The sequence below is a fragment of the Panulirus ornatus genome, chromosome 67 (genome assembly GCF_036320965.1).
Source record: "Panulirus ornatus isolate Po-2019 chromosome 67, ASM3632096v1, whole genome shotgun sequence".
NCBI lineage: Eukaryota > Metazoa > Arthropoda > Malacostraca > Decapoda > Palinuridae > Panulirus > Panulirus ornatus.
Window position 1 is genome coordinate 22,715,228 of NC_092290.1, and position 21,514 is coordinate 22,736,741.

The 21,514-nt window shown below is 45.8% G+C and overlaps 1 protein-coding gene and 1 long non-coding RNA gene across 5 annotated transcripts in view; one reads left to right on the forward strand and one right to left on the reverse strand.

Annotated features, from left to right (window-relative positions):
- The window catches only part of LOC139747176 (homeotic protein spalt-major-like), a 499,197-nt gene that overhangs the window by 118,615 nt on the left and 359,068 nt on the right, over nt 1–21,514 (forward strand). The gene's annotated exons all lie outside the window — the stretch shown is intronic.
- The window catches only part of LOC139747077 (uncharacterized), a 147,615-nt gene that overhangs the window by 48,798 nt on the left and 77,303 nt on the right, over nt 1–21,514 (reverse strand). Inside the window, exon 2 of the long non-coding RNA XR_011712304.1 lies at nt 17,441–17,563. This is a non-coding gene — a long non-coding RNA (uncharacterized lncRNA). The remainder of the gene's footprint in view (nt 1–17,440; nt 17,564–21,514) is intronic.

Genomic DNA, 21,514 nt, shown 5'->3' on the forward strand with positions numbered 1-21,514 from the left:
GAGACTCGAGTGTGTGAGGCGATAAGCCTCCTTGATGAGCAGTGAAAAGACTCATAATATTGACGAAGTACCTTACGTCCGAGACCTCTGGTGCTGGTGCCTTCACCACGATGACTATTTCCTCTTCTGTTGTTGCCTTCGTCGGTATTTGGCTGAGGTTCTCCTACCGTGTTGCTTTGTTCTGATCTGAACGCCACATTGCCCATCCTAATTTGTCCTACGTTAAGCCATTATTTCATTAATCAAAGCGCTCGTTAAGTCCCTAACCCGTTTAACGAGGCCGTCTGGCACCTACGAATGGTCCATCAAACATAACAAGGCCATCAAATCTTAGCTCGAATCATCTCCATCTCACAAATGTGCTTGTATACCGTCAGTCCCAATTATTCCTGAATTACTAATGCCCCTTCTCTCTCTCTCTCTCTCTCTCTCTCTCTCTCTCTCTCTCTCTCTCTCTCTCTCTCTCTCTCTCTCTCTCTCTCAGGTAGGCAGTAGCAGGGTAAGGCAGCCACCCACCAGGGAGGTATATCAATGGTAGTACCCGCCAGGGTATTAGGAGTGTTAGTGACGGCTGCCCAGTGAGCCAGAGTTTCAGTAGCTGTCAATTTTCACTCCTTTGCCGCAGGTAGCCTTTTTGTTTTTTGTTTTGTTTTTTGTCTCACCCACACATGGACTGATGACCTTCAGTCTAAAAATAAACAACCTCACACGACTCGTCCTCCATGACAAAAAAAGACTTTCATGTCTTTGCATTCTGACGAAATCCCTTCCGAAGTACTCGTAAACTCTCTCTCTCTCTCTCTCTCTCTCTCTCTCTCTCTCTCTCTCTCTCTCTCTCTCTCTCTCTCTCTCTCTCTCTCTCTCTCTCTCCCACACACACACACCGCATCACCACCCACACCCGCCGCCGCCTCCTCATGGCTGTTGTAACGGTGGCAGCTCCTGCCATTGCTCAGCAAGAGTTCCTCCTCGCGAGCCAACGGTAGAAGCATCAGCTGTCACCCGTCCTGGCAGGAGCAACAACAGTCACCTTCCCACAATAACAGCATCAGCAGCCCCTCCCTGACAGCGGCTGGAACAGCAATCCCTCACAGCAATAACAGCACTCCCTCCCCCCACCCCAAGCAGCAGCGGTAGCCACATACTCTCCCTCAGCGGGTAGCGTCGCGCATGCAAGGGCCGCCCGGTCTCAAACCACCATAGGTTCGAATCCTGGTCGCGGCGGCCGATCTACAGTCCACCCAGCTGTTCATCCTCCCCTCGGAGCTGGTCGATAACACGGGTACCCGGCATAGGCGAGGGATGTCTGTGTGTGTATACATACATAGGAGTAGAAGACATGGTACATGTATACGAGGTTGAAAGACGTGGCATCGCGAGGGTAAAACTTCCTCCCACACAACACACAAATAGTGATCACTCCCCCAACAGATGCAGCAGCTAGACTTTCCCACAACAGCAACAGCAGCTGTACACGGCAGCAGCAGCAGCAACAGCAGCTGTGCACGGCAGCAGCAACATGAAGTCTCACCATCAAACAGTTCCAGAGCACATCAGCTGTAGCCTCAGTACCACCGACAGCTGTGTTTTCCAGCAGCAGTGAAAGACACCATTCCAGCTTCCCCACCAGCGGCAGCAGCGGTTGTAGGAGTATCCTCCCCCCACACAGCAGCAGCAGCAGCACCCATCATCCACAGGAGCGCTACTAGCACCAGTAGCCCCTCCCTGGAGCAGCAGCCCCTCCCTGGAGCAGCAGCCCCTCCCTGGAGCAGCAGCCCCTCCCTGGAGCAGTAGCCCTTCCCTGGAGCAGCAGCCCTTCCCTGGAGCAGCAGCCCCTCCCTGGAGCAGCAGCCCCTCCCTGGAGCAGTAGCCCTTCCCTGGAGCAGCAGCCCCTCCCTGGAGCAGCAGCCCCTCCCTGGAGCAGCAGCCCTTCCCTGGAGCAGCAGCCCCTCCCTGGAGCAGCAGCCCCTCCCTGGAGCAGTAGCCCCTCCCTGGAGCAGTAGCCCCTCCCTGGAGCAGTAGCCCCTCCCTGGAGCAGTAGCCCCTCCCTGGAGCGGAGCACTAGCACCTACGCTCCCCCCGTCTCATATATAATAGCCGTGGACAGATAATGTAGCCGTCAGGCGGTAGACAGGCGGAGGAGCCACCGCCCCTGGGCGGGTTTGGCTCCACGTCAAAAAATTCTCCAACTTGTGAGAACCAGCAAGCAGGTGTCACGGGCCGCGCGCGCGCGCATGTGTGTGTGTGTGTGTGTGTGTGTGTGTGTGTGTGTGTGTGTGTGTTTGTGTGTGTGTGTGTGCGCTTCGTGTGCTTCATATGCGAGTATATCTGTGTGTGGACATGCGCATGAGTGCTACACAAATGAAAATGATAATTATAATGACAATAATGATAAATACCATTATGGAAGAAGAAAGTTAAGAGTAAATGTGAATAAGAGCAAGGTTATTAGGTACAGTAGGGTTGAGGGTCAAGTCAATTGGGAGGTGAGTTTGAATGGAGAAAAACTGGAGGAAGTGAAGTGTTTTAGATATCTGGGAGTGGATCTGTCAGCGGATGGAACCATGGAAGCGGAAGTGGATCATAGGGTGGGGGAGGGGGCGAAAATTTTGGGAGCCTTGAAAAATGTGTGGAAGTCGAGAACATTATCCCGGAAAGCAAAAATGGGTATGTTTGAAGGAATAGTAGTTCCAACAATGTTGTATGGTTGCGAGGCGTGGGCTATGGATAGAGTTGTGCGCAGGAGGATGGATGTGCTGGAAATGAGATGTTTGAGGACAATGTGTGGTGTGAGGTGGTTTGATCGAGTAAGTAACGTAAGGGTAAGAGAGATGTGTGGAAATAAAAAGAGCGTGGTTGAGAGAGCAGAAGAGGGTGTTTTGAAATGGTTTGGGCACATGGAGAGAATGAGTGAGGAAAGATTGACCAAGAGGATATATGTGTCGGAGGTGGAGGGAACGAGGAGAAGAGGGAGACCAAATTGGAGGTGGAAAGATGGAGTGAAAATGATTTTGTGTGATCGGGGCCTGAACATGCAGGAGGGTGAAAGGAGGGCAAGGAATAGAGTGAATTGGAGCGATGTGGTATACAGGGGTTGACGTGCTGTCAGTGGATTGAATCAAGGCATGTGAAGCGTCTGGGGTGAACCATGGAAAGCTGTGTAGGTGTGTATATTTGCGTGTGTGGACGTGTGTATGTACATGTGTATGGGGGGGTTGGGCCATTTCTTTCGTCTGTTTCCTTGCGCTACCTCGCAAACGCGGGAGACAGCGACAAAGTATAAAAAAAAAAAAAAAAAAAAAATTATTATCATTATTATTATTATTATTATTATTATTATCATTATTATCATTATTATTATTATTATTATTATTATCATCATTATTATCATTGTTACAATCATTATTATTTCTTTCATACTTTTCTGTTTCCCGCTTTGATAAAGTAGCGCCAGGAACAGAAAAAAGCCCCAATTGCTCACTTCCACCCTTAAGATCTCATGTTGAATTCATTGAAACCAGAGACATATCCACAGCTGAGTCCCACAGGCCTTTCCTCGTTTCACTTGATCACCTTAAATGCCTTGGTTCAGCCCAGTGGCATCACGTCGCTTCCTGTATACCACATCGCCTTAATTCTCCCTATCCCATGCACACCTCTCACCCTCCTGCATACTCATGCCTAATATCTCAAAGTTTCTTTCACTCCATCCTTTCACTAGAGCGCTGAATAGCCTTAGAAGCTCCAGCGCTTGGCTTATAAGCCTAAATCTTATAATCCCGTCCAATCCATCCTTTCATCTCCCCAGTCTTCATTTCCCCTTTCTCTCCCAAGTTGAGACGCATAGATCCTCTTGGTCTTTCTTTCTTCACTCACCCTCTCCAAATGCCCAAACCATTTCAGCGTACCTTTTTGAGCGTCATCAGTCATACCCTACTTACTGCCACACCCCTCTTACAATATCATTCCTAACAAGATCAGCTTTCCTTACACCACATATTGATAACCCCCAGCCATGTCATTTACAACACATCCACCCTCTTCCATTCTCTTGCATTCAGGGCCCAGAATAACGGGGTAGAAAGCATGCTATACCCACGTATCTTCGGCGTGTCATATAACAGGTCACTAAGAGCGGCGGGAGCTAATGGGTTAGAAATCCTCTCGACCTGTGTCAGTTTTCTGAAAGTAAAAAAAAAAAAAAGAAAAAAAGAACAGAAAAGGAAGCCCAGCGAAAATTATTCCCCAATGACTCAGTCATCCGTTCCAGGTGCTACCTTGCTCAGAAGGGAAAAGGCGATCAGGTATGATGATGATGATGATATCAATAATGGTAACAATGATGAAAATGATAATCATTATGATGATGATGATAATAACTGTGCATTGCAAGTGACAGCTAGAGAATGAATGTGAACGAATACGGCCTTTCTTCGTCTGTTTCAGGCGCTACTTCGCTAATGCGGTAAGCGGCAAACAAGTAGAGAAAATAGTAATAACTATGATGATAACAATTATAATAGTAATAATGATAATAAAAAGATATACAGGATATACAGCCAACAATAAAAGGAGGATATGAAAATGTCAGTCATCAACTCTTCACGCGATCACCAAGCGGTGAGGGCGAAGGTGAAGATCATTATATAGTCGACAGAATTATTTGTAAAGTTCACAGATGCTGGGCTGTGGCTACTCCCGCGGCCGGCTGGAGACGTTCGATGTGGTCTTGGCACCGTGCAGCAACTGAGGGAAGATGATCTACGTGGTACAAAGTGACGGTGGCGAGAATGGTGCATACGTTTCATCTTGATCTGTTAGATGATGTCCTGGTGTTGTCTGGTATAAAATCGAGTGGATTAACATTTTGAGCTTTTGATAGGCGGTATAAGATCTCGCTTCGTAGACTCTTGTGTGTTTACATTTCTATGAATTAAATCACACTCGGTAATGATTTTATGTATACAGAGACGGCAAAGGTAACTGAATGCCGTTATCACGTCCATCTCATTTACGTTATATACGTCTATGCATATATGTACATCCAAATCAACCCAATCTAAGCTTAGTAATCAATTTATCTACGATTTCCGAGAGGAAGATGAACAGCGGGATGAACTGCGGATGGATTATCTCGGCCAGGATTCACCAGAAGCGTCATAGTATAATCTATGACTGTCATATATATCTACACGCATCTCAAAGAAATTCTTGAGGCGATGTTGATATAAGGTCTACTATACGGTGATCTGGTACTGTATGATGGGCTAAATGGTTGGATAACTGCTTACGAAATGGTATGGGACCATGACCGACATTCTACAGGGGCGATGTCAGCCATCGGGATGATATTCTCGTTTATGCAGTGTCTACCTGCAGTCTGGTACTTCCATGGAGAACCCATTAATATCTGACTCTGCCGCCCAGTAGTTTAAAGAAAATATATATAAAATGCCGAGAAATAAATCATTCTGGTCAAGTCTACAATAAAATGTTGTCCATACTGATAACTGAGACTTTGTCATGATCAAAGCAAACCATTTTCTCCAGTTTTTCAATACTCTAATAAGAGTAACGTTAGGCATGAATACCCTCTCAGGGTATCATCACTTTAGTTCAGTAGTTGGCTAATCATCAACACATTTAAAGTTTCTTCTTCAGGAAACTGAATCAAGATTTGCATAGATGCGGAGTATCAAATGAAATCCACAGGACAATTTCCCCGGAGCAAAAACTTGGATCTAAGGAGACAACTAGTCAAAATCACCTTTTAGCAGTCTCTTTTTGTACCTCGTATGTTGCAGATGCAATCATCAAATTATCTACCTTACATGTTTGTGATGGCGACGCTGCTTGAGTGTAGTCAGTAACATGGCAAACTTTGATATACAAATTGCCATGAATCTTATTATAGACCATCAGATACAGCTTGACGGCGCCTCAGGAAATTTGGGTTTATGCAGACCAGGTCCTCCCCCAAGACCTTGTGCTTCGGGAGAAGTTAATTAAGAAATTGTCAGAATCAGAAGCACTTTTATCTATCACTGGTCTTTCTTGTGCATGCTTGTTTAACGTTGGCTTTTGAAGTTTTTCCTTTAATCTCTCTCTTTCGAGTTTTGACCAGCAAAAAAATTAAAGACACCACAAGAGAGATGTCTTGAGAAAGATCTGTGTCATACTCTACTTAATTAACGACTTAAGACGTGTCATTTGTACGTGATAAATCAGTTGTCACAGTCGTCTGGTCAGAGTCTCTGTCTGACATGATGGGATAAAGTAACATCTGCCAACGACCGCTTAGCTTGGCCAAGATCTGTCAGGGGTTCCAGTGTCCACAATCAGGGAAGGAGCGTCTCCCTGTTCATTGTCCTCGCCTTCCAGCAGAACTAATCAAACTTTCCCAAGAATTTCCGTAGATCTGGATAAGTAGATCTGGATGAGTGGATTTGGATGAGTAGATCTGCATGAGTAACTCGTATATAGTGAGTGTTATCCCTGAACCTCTCTGTTCTCGTTAAGGTATGAATTATCATTTGTTTTGACAGCATCTTACGTGGCGAGTTATGTGCAGCATGATGTTTCTTCTTAACCTTTTTTATGAGCACTTACAAGTCACACTGTCAGTAATAATAGACGCCATAAGAAATATTTCCTTAATATCTTAATAATTATGTGGACATGCAGTTGGTGGTAACTTTTTTTCTTGATATCCTCTGATATATTCCTTACTCTCTTTCTTTATAGTATTTCTTGTTATCATTCTATACGACACTGTCCTCCTAAACCATCAGTATTGCCACCACAACACACTTGATATCCCAAGTAACATTTGGTTCTCTTGTGAAGCCCACGTCTGTAGATTCACTGAGTCTTACGGTAACATGAGCAACGCGTCCGTCTGCAGTCACTCCTTCATCAGGTAGACAGGCATTGGGCGGCACTGGGCGGCACTGAGTGGCAGGTGGGCGGCACTGGGTGGCGGGTAGGCGGCACTGGATGGCAGGTGGGCGATGAGTCGGTCTCTCTCTCTCTCTCATCTGGATGATAGTTGCAGGAAAAGGCTGTTTTTCCTGTCGGCAGAAGAAGGAAGAGAGGAAGTAAGACTCAAGCCATCAGTCATCTTAGTGTTGGCCTGTGGACGATGCTTCTACACAGCAGTTCGCACAGATGGTGACTGACAGACGCCAGCCATGCGCTACCCTTGTCGTGAGATCTCTGACGCTGTGGATAATCTTGTCTACAGATCAGTATTTATCTCGAAGTTAGAGAGAAATATAATAAGTGCCTGGGATTAGTAGACGATTTGTCAGTCAGTCAGAGCAAAAATCACACCTCTGCCACCAGTATATTAAGATCACGTTCCTGATTGCCGACAGGACTAGTGATGTCAGAGACTCGACCTTCCAATTCTTGCGTGTCACAACTCAACACATATCAATATATGAACAATGTAAACACAATGATGTGTCTTCTTTGTTCGTGTTTTCCATGTCATGGCATGGGAAAATGTCATGGACTTTTTGGGGATAGAGGTAGGCCATGATTTCATATCTTAAGTGAGGGATATAAATCATATTCCTTTGTCTTCTCGTGTTAGTGTTAACCCTGTATGAATAAACAAACTCAAGTGAAGCCACAGTTAATAAACATGAGCGTCATTCTTACCAGCAACATGTTAAGTGGTCAATAATACTGACCACCTGCTAGTCATCATTTTTGCAGAGGGAAGCAAATCCTTTCCTATTCATGAATTCCTCAAAAGAGAAAAAAACTATACAACACTGGCTTCCCCACATCCTGGTAAAGGAAAAATTAAATACTTTGTGGATAATGTTTGAATACATGCATGACAAGGACGCATCCGAGGCACTGTGTGATCACTATTTGTGATTATTATTACGAGGAGAAAGTTTTACACTCGTGCCCCGTCTATTACCCTTGTATATATTCATCGTCTTCACACACACACACACACACACACACACACACACACAGACACACACACACACACACGCACGCACGCACCTCATCTTACGCCAGGTACGCATTCATTAACAAAAAGAGAAGAGTGACGGTAGAAACGAGATAAAGCATAGAAACTGCAGGAAGAAGAGAGCACGGAGAAATGAAAATAGGAGAAGCAAGGCAAAGGGAGGAGGATAAAGAGTTAGCCATTGTTGAGGAATAAGTTGTGAGAAGCTTCAAAATAAACAAGATATAATGTGAGAGAAGAGGAGTAATAACGCGAGGGGGGAATAAGTCTGGGTAAAGGTGTGGCAAAGAGGGAATGTAGAGACGGTGGTGACCAGGTTAGGGGTGTGAGAGGGAGACGCCATCATCACAACTCGTTCATGACCACGACACACAGGAAATGATTTGCAGGTCCCATCTGATAGGTTTTTGTCGCCGGCATGACCCTCCAGCGGACACAGGCCCATTACTTCTACAGGGATGCCGGCAGGTGGACCACGGCGAGGGTAGAGACCCTCTGCTGACTCTGTGTTCACAAGACAGATTCTTGCTTCTTATGTATACACATGTGGACGAGCTAGTGGAAGCTGACTGTAAGATGATGATGAGGTGGACACTGATACTCCCCTGTACGTTTATGAAGCGACCTCTACTACTTCATTTATATGGATGGGGTTTTCTATCAGGTGAGACTCTAAGGTTTGAAGACGACCTCTTAACAGTTTTGCAATAAGGCTTTGACCTGACTTCTTAGCACCTCTGTATCATGCTGTGTGGAGGCTTCGTAGTTCCTCTGTCTAATGGTGTAGTACAGTCACTTTACCACCTCGAGCATAGCGTTATCTGTGCTACATTCTGATGGATCTGTGTCATAACTGGCCAAACGATAAGAGATTCGACTCCTTACGAGCGAGCATCTGATTGCCTACGACTGTGGAAGAGCATCATGTTATGCATGATCTGCCACATATCGTCTTGATCATATCAGGTTTTCTCTGTAGGTGGGTATATTTTCTAATAACTTCTTCGCTTTCACGAAGATACAGATACTCTTAATATGACGCAACCGTTATGAGCAAGATGTTGCCTGAAATTCATTATATTTTGTTGTAATATGAAAATAAAAGTGAAAATATCATATCGCTTAACATTCTCGACAGTCTACCATCATGAACACAAAAAAAAAGTTTTAAAAGTACAACAAACGGGCGACATCTGTAAGCTGTCTGCGACCATATGTCCTCCCCATAGTGTTGTCAGATGGTCACGGTGGCATGCTGACTCTCATGACTGACATAACCTCTGCCTGAGTCACAGAATAGACGCAGAATAGAGCCAGTATACCCACGGTCACGCTAGGGCTGACCTGCGCACGGAATGGTGCCCAAAGAACAACACAGAGGAACGCTAACCCAGTCCAGTATCTGAGGTACGGCAAGGAAAACATTACGTGTGAGGAGAGAGGAGTAATTAAGAAGGAGCAAGTCAGCTCTGGACGCTTGTAAGACACGATGAGGCTCCTGTCAGCCGCCAGTGATACGCACGTAGACTGCTGAAGGTAATAACCATAGGGACAGACACACTGCATATCATTAGACGCCAACACGGTGCATAAAACAAACGCTGGACACCAGCAAGACAAACAAAACCAGTGTTGGACACCAGTAGCTTGCACAAAACTGGTTTTGAACATAAAACGTGATGCACGCACGCGATGATGGGCACCAGGAAGACCCACACTGCCATCGCTGGACACCAGCACGAAACATACTGGCAGCGGCATCTCTCAGCACAACCCCAACGATCAACGAAAGATACCAGCAAGATCGCCGGGAACTACCAACACTGAGCACTAGCAAGACTCGCTAAACACAAGCAAGATCGCCGGGAACTACCAACACTGAGCACTAGCAAGACCCGCTAAACACAACTACCAAAGGTTCCAGGCTGGACGCTCACACAGGCAACGGATGATATCATCCAGACACACAGATCACCAGCATGATCCACACACTCAGCGGTGAACACCAGCATGATCCACACACTCAGCGGTGGACACTAGCATGATCCACACACTCAGCGGTGGACACCAGCATGATCCACACACTCAGCGGTGGACACCAGCATGATCCACACACTCAACGGTGGACACCAGCATGATCCACACACTCATCGGTGGACACCAGCATGATCCACACACTCATCGGTGGACACCAGCATGATCCACACACTCAGCGGTGGACACCAGCATGATCCACACACTCAGCGGTGGACACAAGCATGATCCACACACTCAGCGGTGGACACACTGGAAAAATGGTTCCAGACCACACTGGAGAAATGGTTCCAGACAACGCTAGAGAAATGGTTCCAAACCACATTAGAGAAATGGTTCCAGACCACATTAGAGAAATGGTTCCAGACCACACTAGAGAAATGGTTCCAGACCGTACTAGAGAAATGGTTCCAGACCACACTAGAGAAATGGTTCCAGACTACACTGGAGATTTGGTTCCAGATCACACTGGAGAAATCTTCACAAATTTCTCACACGTGTTTAAACTTCGTAGAAACTAAGTTCAAAAAGCGCAGATCTCTAGCAAGTCTCATGTTTGTACTTTGTCATATCTTAAACCTCTCTCTCTCTCTCTCTCTCTCTCTCTCTCTCTCTCTCTCTCTCTCTCTCTCTCTCTATCTCTCTATCTATCTATCTATCTATCTATCTATCTATCTATCTATTATCTATCTAAACCCTTTCCCTCCCATTTTCTAGTTGGTATATCTGTATTAAGTCACGATTACCTCAAAAAGACGGGAAGGACTGGGTGATCAGATGACCCTTGCTGGACCATTCCACACCAGGCTATATATCCCGACACACACACACACACACACACACACACACACACACACACACACACACACACACCTGCTCCACTTCACTCCCCTATCTCAATCATCGCACTGCATCTTAAATTTGCCTCAGTAGCTCTCATTAGAACTTACCAACACCCATCCCTCCTCACACCCTGGTCGTGTGCCTCACCCCTCACCCTCATGAGGGGGGGGGGAGGATGTAAGGCAGCCTAGCCTTGATCTTCACCACCAACCCCCTAGCTATCCCTCACTGTGGATAAAACTGTTCTATATTCATGATAAGCGGACGGCTATGAATATATTTCAGAAAAAAGTAAGACAAGTATATGATAGCACTTCTATCAAGTTATAAAAACACTTGATTCATTACATATTCATGACGTCTGAGGCTAGGGTTCCGCCCCCAGTGTTTGCAGCTATTGTTTTGAAGTTTGGTTTCCTCTTCTTTCAGGTATGTTGACAGGAGGCACCTACCTACCTCGCTGGGCCGCGACTGCCTGGAGGATGGTAGCGCCTCTGACCAGTAGTCTGGAAGGTTGCAGCCCTTCCAGTCACGAATGCTGGACAGGTGCAGCCCCTCCAGCCACGGGTCTTGGAATGGTACAACCCAGTCTAGCCTGGAGTGTTGGCAGGGTTTCATGTTCCAGCCATGGCTGTTGGAAGGGTGCACCTCCTCTAGACAGGGCTGTTGCTGGAAGGGCGCAGCCCTCTGGTCAGGGCTGTTGGCAGCTCCATAGCCAAGACGGGGGCTCAGAATTTTTCCAGGTAGTATGATCTATTTATCATTTCTGTTCTGAGGTGATGGTACATCCTCCCTCATGTTTAAGATATCTGCACCAAACTCAGAGATGAAAGACAGCAGACGACAGAAGAGTAAGATTAATAACACAGACGACAAAGAGTAAATGTAAAATGACGTAAATGTAATATGTTAATGGGGCGAGAACGTATTGGAATTCAATAAAGAGTAATTTGAGCATCTATATCAAAGAAAGAAATATGTGATTCAAAGCTATTTTACAAAGGATTAACAGGAATGGAAAAAGGTGAAGAATATGAAGTACAGATGTGGGAAGAATCATTAATCTAAATAGCTGTTGCAGAGCATACTGGTCAACTCACACGAGAGAGTTACGTAATGAGTGGTGTGATAATGAGTATTTTCACCAGAAAACGTAAACACTACTGTGTTGTAAGGTCACCATGAAAACTGGATGAAGTCAGTAAATGAGACAGTTCAGAAAAGCTTCACAAGATAATCCAAGCATGGCAATGAAATGAAGAAGTCAGGGACAACATAGTCAAATATAAAACATCGCAACAAGAAAGAAAAGGAATCATTAACCCAGCAATGATTCTAGACAGCGTCTTTGTGTACAAGTTTCCACGAGATATTTCCTAATCATTTCGTCATCAGTGACTCCCTCTCCTTCTGGCCGAGTGTGGCATGTTCGGATATTATCATTATTATTATGATTATTATCATTATCATTATTATCATTATCATCGTTATAATCATTGTTATCATTATCATTTTATTACTATTATCATTATTATTAGTAGTAGTAGTAGTATTAGTATCATCATTATTATCATTATTATCATTGTTATTATTATTATCATCATCATTATTATCATTATCATTATTATCATTATTATTCTATTATCATTATTATCATCATTATTATTATCATTATCATTATCATTATTATAATCATTATATGTATATTTATATGTGTGTGTGTGTGTGTGTGTATAGTTTTTGTAAATCGAAGATGTTGAAGGTGATATTGTTCGTTGATCAAGGTAATTTAGCGCATTTCCCCCCCGGCTGTGAACCATGGCAGAACACATTCAAAAGCTTCAGCCAATAACTAACAGCCAGAACATGCAGAGGACAGCCAGGCACTCGCCTGTGTGCAGCATGCATGGCTACCATGCAGAGGACAGCCAGGCACTCGCCTGTGGCCAGCATGCATGGCTACCATGCAGAGGACAGCCAGGCACTCGGCTGTGGCCAGCATGCATGGCTACCGTGCATCATGATGATGATACTGAACGTTGCAAGACATGTAAACATGACACGTTCAACAGGGAATAACACGACCTAGAAAATATCAATTTCTGTCCATGATCACTGCTGACGTTCCCACGCTGGAGACCTCACATATCATGACATTTTCACTGCAGTGATGATGACGACAACATCAGCAGTGAACGAGTCAACTTGTTACACGTACAAGTGAAAAAAAAAAACTTTGACATGGATGATTAAGCAGATTATCTGGGTTATTCACACACCAGGAGCAGCCCAGTCATGGCGCAGCTTATCATCACTACAGGAGATCTGGTGACATCCGGGGAGCCTGTGTGTGTGTGTGTGTGTGTGTGTGTGTGTGTGTGTGTGTGTGTGTGTGTGTGTGCCCAGGGAGTGGTAAGCTGTGGGTGTGAGGTGGGAAGTGGCTGATGATGATGTGTGTGGTGAGTCATATTGGTCTTCTGGGTGTGGTATTACAGTGTTATTGTTGAGGGAGTGTTTGTGGCGTGAGAGCGACGGACGGAGACCCGATCTTGGCCACAGCCCTGGAGGTTGAGGAATAGGGAGAGTGTTGGTTAACACTGAGCCAGAGTGAGGTAATACTGCCATCGTGTTACGAAGGTATTCTCAAGGTGTCGTAACTACTGCTGTCGTAATCTTAAGACTCTGTCGCAATCTCATAACGCTGTCTTTCTACTGTCGTGGCGCCATTCACTTTATCACTGTTCTGTCACTGTTCCTGTATAGTTATGAGTGTTCTGACAGTGCTATAGCAGTGCTTCAGTCTGTTCTTGTGTTGTATCAGTGTCATGGTAGTCTGACAGCAGTGCTTCAGTATTGTTTTTGCTGTGTTATGGCAGTGTAAATGTCAGTGTTGTAAGTGTTTCATGACCATCATAGCAGTGTTTCTGGTATTATGACAGTGGTAGAGCAGCGCTGTAGCCGTGATGTGGTGCTGTCGTAACGAAACTGTGACTGTCATAAGACAGTGTCCAGGCAGTGCCCGTGTCAGTGTTCCACCACTGGCATGGTAGCAGGAGAGAAGTGTGGTCGTAGTGTTGCGTCAGAATTGTAACGACGATGCAAGAGTTTGTTGTTCTTATTTCCTACATGTGTTGTAGCCGTAGTGAGGTAATGTGGTAGAATGTTGTTATTGTTGCAACATCAGGAATGCATAATATATAACGTCACTGTCATAGTAATACTGTAGCTGTGGTGTATGTGGTGATCACTGCTTCAGATGCCCTGTATCACTGTTGTACATGTGTTGTATCACTGCTTCCGATGCGCTGTATCACTGTTGTATCTGTCGGTTATGAGTCATATCAGTGCTTCAGATGCACTGTATCACTGCTCTAGCAATGGTGCACTGGTCGTATCACTGCTGCAGGTGCGTTGTATCACTGTTCTGGTGTGTTATTAGCCCGATTTAAATCCAAATTCATCATTGTAGTAGTCATGTTACAGAAGACTGGTGACACAGCTACAGCAGACTGTAGCACTGCTCTGGCGGAATCATGTCGGTGTTGTAGCACTGTTCTACGAGTAGCAGCGGGAGCGGTAGAGTTGTAAGCAGGTGTGTAGTGAGGCAGGTGTGGCCGGTAGTGTTGAGTGAAGCAGTTAGTTAACTTCATCACTCTATATAGTGTGGGGGGAAATGCCCGCGGGTTTCTGACCAGCTTGTGTGTATATAGTTATACACGTATGAGGCAGAAGCAGCAGCAGTATTGAGTAAGGCTGGTACCAGGGTAGGCTGTAGACATTGTCTCGTCGTGGGGCGCGCCTCGCACTATTGTGAGTCCTGCCGCTACCCTCATTCATCGCCATGATGTATGTCCCTTGTTATTCCGACGTGGATAAAGCCTATTCTCTATATATGGGGGCCGTCAACAACACTCCGTCTTTGTTGCAGGATTTTATAAGTCTTGCCCGATATATCGACCACCTCATAACGAGTCAAATCTTATCAAAGATCTTAATTAATAGACCGGTTCTGAGAAGACCCCGGTGACAGAGAAGATGTATCGGAGGAATGATTGAATTAACGCCACCAGCCCGATACATCCAGAGAATCGATCAGAAGATAACGAGTTGGTGGACAGGTCAAGTTCTACAGGAGGTTAGAGAGAGAGTGTGTGGGGTAAGGACCACCGTGTGGGGAGGGGGAAGGGAGGAGGTGATGGTGAGAGCGAGGGCCGAGGAACGTCGTGTTTAAGGGGGGGATATGGATAATGGTGAGGGCGCTGGATGAGGTGATAGTGTGTGTGTGGCATAGGAACACCGTGAGTCATGGGTGTGAATAGGGATGGTGGTGGGAGTGGGATGGGAAGGAACACACTGTGGAGGGAGAAGGGAAGTGTATACTGGGGAGGTAAACACTGCGCGTAGGGTGGTCAGTGTGGGGGGGTGACGAGATCATCAAGCAGGAGAGACAGTGAAGGAGCGAGTCTCTGAACAGTGGGAGATAAGGGAGACTCTGTAGAGATGATAGACTCACCGTAGAGGTGATAGTGAGGTGGTAGGAGAAGGTAGGCTGGAGGGAGGGTGAATGAGACATGTATTGTCTATCCCCGACTCATGACAAATTGATGTCACACCGCCCATGTGACTGACCTTGTATGACCCCCTCCCACATCCACCACACCGCCCATGTGGCTGACCTTGTATGACCCCCTCCCTTATCCACCACACCGCCCATGTGGCTGACCTTGTATGACCCCCTCCCTTATCCATCACACCGCCCATGTGATTGACCTTGCATGACCCCCTCCCACATCCACCACACCGCCCATATGGCTGACCTTGCATGACCTCCTCCCACATCCACCACACCGCCTATATGGCTGACCTTGCATGACCTCCTCCCACATCCACCACACCGCCCATATGGCTGACCTTGCATGACCTCCTCCCACATCCACCACACCGCCCATATGGCTGACCTTGCATGAACCCCTCCCACATCCACCACACTGTCCTTTGGCAAGTCTTTAAGGAATTCGAAGAAGTCTTTTCAAAAGGTAATAATCTGTTTTCGATATTCCTGCCAGATATACTGCTTACATGATAAATATTACCTGGACCAATGTGGTGATCAATGTGTGTGTGGAGGGAGGGGTGACGGAGGGAGGTGGTATGTGAGGGGTGACGGAGGGAGGTGGTATGTGAGGGGTGACGGAGGGAGGTGGTATGTGAGGGGTGACGGAGGGAGGTGGTATGTGAGGGGTGACGGAGGGAGGTGGTATGTGAGGGGATTACTATTTGGAATACTACAATAGTATTGTGTGCTACACGGAAAGAGTTTTGCACTCTTGCTTCCCTGTCTCTTACCTTTGTGTGTACAGCATGTCTACTGTCATCAGTACACACACACACATACACACACACATTTGCATCCTAGCCTAAGCCAGGTACCCATTTATTGACCTACCCCAAAGCAAGGATGAACAGCTGGTTTGGGTGTGGGCTGAATGTCTCACCCACCATTCTAACCTAAGCGGGCCCGTGCGTGAATCATGGTCAGCAACGTTCTGTTTACTTATTCAGTCTATTTGCTTTGGCCTCTCCTCCCCCCCCCCCCCCGTCCCCCTTGACCATCCTTAACTCCCACTCCAGTAACATACCAACAATGGTGCGTCCAGTCCATGTACTGAACTGGTTCTTTTCCACCTTAGTGGAACCCAGAGCTGTCACCCTGCAGCAACCTGTCGTGGTCTTCTTCGAGGGGAAACCAGCACAAACGAGGACATACACACGTACAGCACTAGCCTTCGACGACACGTAATGCGACGCCTTGGCTGGCAGGCAGCGCCAGCACTTTCACAACACGTGAGAGTACTCATAGACAATGATATCTAATATTGAGTTCGATGCGAGCACCATCAAGGACAATGCATACCTGTGGGCCCGTACCATCCCCCAGGCACACGGACAGAGAGACCACTTACTATACTTGTCTGTGAGGAAACAATATCATTAGAATCAGACATTAGAAGTGTAGAAATTAGCGTGGCATGTTGACCATCTATTGAGGCTTAACACTCCAGGTGTTCTGGCTGAGGGGGCGCGCTTGCTCGTGTCCTCATGGATCACTCACACACCAAAGAGGAAGCAACATTTGCTTGGCACTCATCACAGATCACAGAAAACTGGCGCCACAGCTTCACTGGTTTGTGCTTACCCTCCCACACCAGCTGCTAGCAAGACGTGCACTCGGGAGTGATAAGCAACACGGCTTCTCATCATTACAACGAGCTGGTCAGTCGTCAGGAATGTGGAGTGAGTCTGTATTGCCAGTGGTGACAGAGAGTCAGTTTGGGAGGGAGCGGAGAAGCACTACGTCACCACAAATAACTGAACTGTGACAGCAGGAGAACCGTTCATGCCATCTTTATGACATCATGCAATCTCTTACGTTCTGTAGTATGTAATATGGGTAGTCCATCATGGACTACTCTCTCTCTCTCTCTCTCTCTCTCTCTCTCTCTCTCTCTCTCTCTCTCTCTCTCTAAACCACACAGAAGAGATGGATTAACATACTGGACCATATCTTACCCAAGGTGCTGTCTGTCAGGTGCTGTAGACGGGAGACAGAAAACCTGGCGTCGTCTGCGGTCTAAGAAGAAGTGGTGGTGGTGGTGTGTAGCGAGGTCTGGTCGGGTCTGGTCGACGGTATTCCTGTAATGATAATGATAGAATATTCATATTTCCTGAAAACATACATCGCACAAGTCTATAGGTTTTATATTGAAATTACTAGAATCCGCAGCTTTATCTGTTTTCTTTAGTTAAATACACGTCTGTACGCTGTGTTCAGGTACTTCATCTATGGATATTTGCGTGATGATAATATATTTCTATACTGTGCTTTGAATCAAAGAAAAAGACCTTTGCACATACTGCTTGGAGAACTATAGATGCTATGTGTCTATATTCTATGTACAACATCTTGCGAGCCTATATTCTTACCAGGTACACAGTCAGCAGCATATTGGTGTACTTTGTTCATGTTTATAGGATGTTGTTATGACCTTCGTCTACACTTAAAACATAGTTATGGGACTTTACGTTCACTCTTGTGTGCAAACTTGTATGAGATTTCCGTCGCACACGGTGTGTTACATTGCGTTCATCTCTCTTCTGTATAGAATGATTAAGGGTTATATGTATCCTTTGTGTCGAATTGCGGCAACACATGTAAACTTTCTCAGCGTTCAAATGACAGGAGTAGGTTAACTCCTCCCAGCATTTGGTTTACATCAAGTATACAGAATTTCGGGAGATTCTTCATGTTTGGTCCAGCATCACAGGTTTGCCCAGCTCAGGTGCGACATCATAGGAATTTTCTTTCATGTACACGAAGCTGTGGGAGGCATTCTTATCTTGACTGTTTAATTGTGGTAGTTTGTGTATGTTTGTGCGATCTATGGCAGTTTATATCCTCTTTTTCTAGTGAAACAGTAAGAGGAATGAAGATTTTTGATGGACTGGACAATGGAATATCTTCAAATATCAGTTCTGGGATTGGACGATGTCGTTTCCTAAGACGAAGAATTCTCAAGGAAATAATCTTATGTATCGAACTGGGACGTTCCCTTCCGAGTTTAAATGCGTCGAAATATTTTCCAGTTCCTGTAACGCTGAGGGGAAAAAAATAGAAAAAAAGAAAACAAAGACGAGAGAAATCAGCGAGACATTAAAAAGGTTATGCTAATATTATTTGATCACGAGCTTCCATGTTTTGATTGCAGAGTCTGCCTCTCTCTCTCTCTCTCTCTCTCTCTCTCTCTCTCTCTCTCTCTCTCTCTCTCTCTCTCTCTCAATGAGCCATCACTCCTCCACCCACAAGACGTCCCCTAGTAGCCTGCTGCTGTTTAAATTCCAATGTATATCATCATACGAGTCAGAATCGTGAAAATTCTACGAGTTTCCAGGCGAGAATGAATGTTAGAAATTGGCGTTTAATTCATTACCTCGAAGTAAAGTTGTTCTGACGCATGTGTCTGCGGTCTTTATTCCTCCACAGATACTGGCTACAGAGTTTCGATCGTTATCTTTAATCGTTCAGTAATCATCAACCATGTTTCTTAGTACTGCTAATCACAGTCTAAAGTGAAAACGAAATTTAGAATCATTGCTCCAAGGAATATGATGTGTGGAGAATGAACCGCACAGCCTCATTCGTGTTGAACACAGTTGGCATAAGTGGCACCATTTGCAAGATATGGTCGTGATAAACACTATCAGTTTAAGTACTGACGTATCATCAATACCTGATCATTGTTTTAGCAGAGAAAAATATTATCTAAACCCACAATGATATGTTCCATCATGCCAGTAAGACTTCATGTGTTAATGTACCTTCCACTGCTATCAAGATGACCACGTTGAGGCTTACGACAGCGACATGTTTCTAAATACATCAAACATATCTGGTATAATTGCTCATCGATATCAACCAACCAGTTTACGGAAGGAAAGGCAGCAGAAAACAACAGTGTCATAAGGGAAAACTCATCTGAATATTAGATTATCTATACCTGTAAATTGTGACGATTGAAACCCATCAGACTTAAATAGGATGATGTGATGTAGGTTACAATCCTTAAGGCAGGAGTCCGGTGATGGGAAACTGTCGGTTATGGTGTGAATGTAACAACTAGGGACCCGGATATCATCATTGTCCATATACAGCGCACAATCATCCATACACCTGCCGCTGTGCCATCCTTGTGTTGTGGTAATTCCAACCTCATCCTCTTCAAATGTCTCATATGCCACATACCCACGAGTTCTCTCGGTTCCCATACCTATAACTCTTCATTCGTGTCTTTGTCTCTAAGAGAAGAGACGTCTCTCTCCTGTTTCATTACCATCTTTCTACTTCCTGACACAGTGATACACCGTGACACCCTGACACAGACATGGTAACACAGAGCCGGGAAAACATATACCACGGTCCTGCTCGAGTAGGTCTTCTCCTCCGGTGCACAAAATGTCTGACCACCGGGAATTATATGTTTTTTCCTCTGAATGTTTGTCCAGCTCTTCCGTGACCGAGTCATTGTTATTACTGGGAAGAGTTTGAGGAAAGAGAACTTAAGTTGGTACCGAAGCATCTCCTTCCCATCTCCTTTCCTAGGCAGTTACCACCACGTCTGGTCATGACCACAGAGACCAGTGCAATGTAGGACACATCGTTCGGAGGACCCCACTGCCGCCCTCCCGTCAGCAGCATCCTTCGTCAGCGAAGACATCGTCAGGTGGAAGCATCCTGCACCGTCAGCAGTGACAGTCGTGTTGTCCCTCAGTGATCACCGTCAATATGGTTCGCCATCTGCCGTTTGCATTGATCACTGTCAGTATGGCTCACAGCGGCAGTGAAAGGCTCTTGTAGTGATCCAGTGATCACAGTCAGTAGTGACCACATCCCAGTGAAAATCGGCTTTAGCAGTGACTTGAGGAAGCAAACAGTAATGATTATCAGGCAGCTTAGCTTAATGACATTACTGACCACAACATTTTTGACCACTATGTTGTGATGATTGTCATCGTTAATCACTGCCTTCAGTGATAACCATCACCACTAACCATGTTCACTACTGACCACTGTCTGTAATGACTGCAGGCACGAGGACCGTCGTCATTAATGACTTCCCTCAGTAATGATGATCGTAAGCAATAACCACCGTGAGTAACTACCACCGTCATTAGTGACCTCCTTCAGTAATGACCACCGTTACTATTGACCATCGTCAGTAGTGACCACCCCCCTCCCCCCATCTGAGCACAACCATCACCAGTAATGACCCTCTCGCACTTAAAGTTACTGACCAACCACCATACCTCAGACTTGTACAAAACGGAGAACATTATCATCCCGGCCGACAGATAAAGGCCAGTCAGGTGTTGACCTGCGCATAAGAACGTCGCCACAGATGCGTATCAGTGCGGCTTTTATCAGGTGCGGCGGTGGCGAGAGAGTTCGCCTCGTTGTCCCAACGTGGAATCAAAACGGCTGGGGAAAATGAGTGTTTCTGTAGACGCGAGGAGACACCAGCCCTGTTTCTGGGTCGGGCAACGCGCCGCTGCCCACGATAACACACCTTCATCAATACCTGAGGGACACTAATGACTTTTATTAATACGTGCAGCTGATACTGTCACAAGTGATGACGAGTTCCATATTTTGCTTCCCTAATTATGTGGTGTATAAAGGCGCCGGTCGCTTACTTCATTATACTGTCTGATGGTATCAGCGGAGCAGTGTGGGTGGTGGGAGCGGGCGGACCCTCCCGCCCATACTGGCTATAAGGTAGATCCCGCCCACACTGGCCTCTCCTCCCACAACGACACACAGACACACCACACACCTTCGTCTACACCCGTACACCAGACACGCTCGGGTAAACCAGTCGAACAGTATAGGATATCAGTTGACACAGGTGTATTATACCATCATATATACTTCAACATGTAGCGTTATACATACATTTGAGTATGGTGTATCATCACATATATACATGGCATTCATATCATCGTACAGAAGTATACATATGCTGATGTATACACACACACACACACACACACACACACACACACACACACACACACACACACACTGCACAT